The sequence below is a fragment of the Entamoeba invadens genome (assembly GCF_000330505.1).
Source record: "Entamoeba invadens IP1 unplaced genomic scaffold scaff_1105074724771, whole genome shotgun sequence".
Classification (NCBI taxonomy): domain Eukaryota; phylum Evosea; order Mastigamoebida; family Endamoebidae; genus Entamoeba; species Entamoeba invadens.
In genome coordinates this window covers 21487-25128 of record NW_004191752.1, presented here as the reverse complement: position 1 = coordinate 25128, position 3642 = coordinate 21487, and positions in this window count along the sequence as shown.

The following is a 3642-nucleotide window of genomic DNA, read 5'->3' as shown; positions in this document are numbered from 1 at the left end:
CAAGTTATCTATTGTTTAAAGCATCTAATCTATTTTGTTGTTAGATCACTATAAAAATTTATGGAATAATAACTTAAATTATAATAAATAATAATAAATCCAACAATTTTTAATAAAAAAATTATAAAAAACTTATTGTTTTAATGGTTTCAAAGGCAGATTTAACCGATTAAAATAAACGAGACGCAAAAAACGCGTTTAAAAAAATATAATTGAAATTTTGGTTATTGTTTTTGTTTAGATAAAATGTGTAAAATTATTTTTAGATTTTTTTTAAATAAAATAACTAACAATTCTTTTGTAAACCCATTCTGCCGCACAAATCAACGAAAAATTTAATTGTAATAAGTTTGTTTTGCTACTCCGATGTTGTCACAGTTATGATAAAGATTTTTCTACTCATTACTAGTGTCTGGGAAAAAAATTGGTCGATTATGTTTCAGACCTAAAGCTAAAATCGCATTAGAATAATTGTAAAAACCTAGTGTCTGATCTCTTGTTGTAATGTGAAAACTGCTGAAAGATGCCTCTTCATACAATAGCAAATTTATATGTAATTTATTTTTAGAATTTTTTCTCATTTTTATATTTATAGAAAAAAAAACGCAATTTTTTGCGTCTCGTGCATTTTGCCAAAGAAAAAAAATACTATTGGCCGGTTAATAAATTGATAATAGTTACTATCTATAGACTAGATTGAATCTGATTGGTCTGTTTTTTTCACTCACAATTTATCCTTAAAATGTTATGACGTGGCAGCTCTAGAGCGTTCTTTTTGTTATTCAACAAACAAAAATTACATAAAACTTAAAACCAAAATCGGGAAACATGTCCTAATCGGAACTGCGCTAATTATATTTTTTTTAAATTTTGTTCTATTTCGGGCTGTAAAAATTGACTCCCAAAGGTATATATATTAAAAACCGCCAAAATATTTGTTAATATATTTATTATAAATATATTATTAGTGTTAGAAATTTTAAAAAATTATTAATAATTTACAGTAAGAAAAAATAATTATTTTTGAAATTACTCACATACAGATGGGCAACTAATTTGTCTTATAAACCTATTAGCATCTCAATTTCCCATTTTTAAGTCACAATTTCCCCAATATTTTATTCAGTTTTATCTTTAAATTCGTAATTTGTCTACTTTCTAATTATAAACCAAATAAACAAACTAAAAAAAATATTTATCTAAAACAAAAAAATAAAATTATAAAAAATGATTTACCAACAACATTAGAATGTTGTTGGTGTACACTGTATCGACTGTTTGCTTTGTATATGTTTTTAAACGCATTATAAACCAATGTTTATAAACCAGCACAACCAAGGATGGCCTTTTACATTATTATTAAAAAAATAATGTAAAAATAAATAAGGATGACATTATTTTAAATGTCGTCCTTATTTTTTATTTAAAATAATATGCAAAAAATAAGTTAATTAATATCGAATTCAAATAATGATGGACAGTCACCTTGAGTTATTTGATACAAAGTGAGACATCATTGAAAAAGAAGACTCCGGAAAACGCACTCTAACAGTCTGTATGTGCACCCGTTCCACACTCTCCAGTCCTCTTTCGGCGCGGATTTCTTCTGACCCCCTTCCCCTGCAAGCGGGGTGGAACCACATACACGTCCACATAACACGGACAGTGAATGTGTTGACATGGGGAAGCATAAACGGTCGCATAGAGGTAGACTTCCCTAAAAAAAGTATTGAGGCAAATGCTCTACTCTGAAAAATTGGGGTGAGAGTGGAAAAGAACGGTCACAGTAGAAACACTTTTTATGTGCAATTATTAACTAAATTATTATCATACTTTTGTTCAACATAATTCTTAACACTTTTGTTTATTGATTCTTAAGGAAGTGTCAATTGTATCATCAATCATATCAATGCTTTGTTTTTTTACTAACGTTTCAAAATAAAGTGTGGAGTGTTTTTTATTTTCCATCCAAAACACTGTAATGTCCCGTTTTATTCAATAAAAAAAGTGTCACGAACAAAACATGATCATTATTTTGGATATATTCCAAGTAATGTTTTTCAGAAATGTTATTAAAAACGTCTGATCTGAATAAATCTAATAAATATTTTGAGTATAATAAATTTAATAAATTTTACTATTTAAAGGTGTAGACAAATTAGTTCCCGCAAGACAAATTATTCTCCATACTTTATGTCAGAACTAAACCACAATTTTCAAAAACCTACAAAGTCGTCATTTAATTGGTCAAAAATACAATAATTGTTTTATTTTAAAAACTTCGTTTATGTATTAAACTTGTTAGCCAAATCTTATAATTTGTTCATTTTCTTAGTTTTCAGATGTCAACTTTTTGTGTTTACATGGGATGTGACCTATTTTAAACATGTTTGAACAGTTATTAAATTATTTGGATTTATTTTGTTTACTATTTGGTATAAATCATTTTTTATTCACACAATATTATGTTGTAATTGTTCAGAATAAAGAATAAATAAATTTACTTCAATTTTGAAGGGTTTAGATAATTTGATGAGGTTTTGACATATATGTTAATACTTTTGAAATATAATATAATGTTTATCACAAAAAAGATAAAGGTTTTAATATTTTATTTTTAAAAATAGACACTATTTTTTTTTAATTTATTGTTAAAATAGATTTGTAAATGATTTTAATTGTTTTTATTTTTGGGGAGCTTTTTAATAACAATAAGACCAAGTTATAATTTGTTACATAAAACTATCATCGTGATTCGATTTTTCTATTTTAACTATAAATTATTATTTTAAAAACTTTTATTACTTTTTCAGATGAACAACCCATTTTTTATGATGTTTCATCTAATTGACAAAAGTAGAACATTTATGTTAATTTTTGTTTAATGAATTGTTTGTAAAGTCAAAAAATTATATTTCGACATTTTTTCAACCATTTTTATTTTAAAATTAAACTTAATAATATATAAGATGTCAGTTGTAACATTCACATTTTTGAAATATTTTTAATGTTAAAATATAAAATGTTGGTTTAAAACAAATACACGTAATACATTATAAATAGTACCAAAATACTTTTAATACACAATATGAAAGTGTTCTTGGTGGTTTTATTCTCTTTTATTGTATACTCCCAAAAAGTAAGTAATTATTGCAAAATGGTAACTGAAAACAAGTGTTCAAAATGTACAAAAGACTTCATTTTAACTTCTGATTCACAATGTGTGCCTGCCATTGAAATGAAATGTGCAAAAACGGATACAAATGGATTTTGTAAGAAATGTATTCCTGGATATAAAATGGATATCGAAACTAAAAAGTGTGTAATTGGTGATGATTATTGTAAGTCTTATATTTATACAGAAAATGGAGATATATCTTGTGACTTGTGTATTTTTGGTTTAACAAAAATTGATAAAACAAAATGTGAAAACTGTACTTTAACAAATGAAGGATGCCTTATTGCAAGTTCAAGTGATTGTTCTACTTGTACAAGATGTTCCTTTGGGTACTTTTTAGAGTCAAATAAGTGTGTAAGAATACCAAATTGTGAAAGAAATTCTCGAGCTGAAAGTAAGAAGAAAATTTGTTCTGAATGCATTCCCCAATATTACTCTGATGTAGAAAGTTGATGTGTATAAGG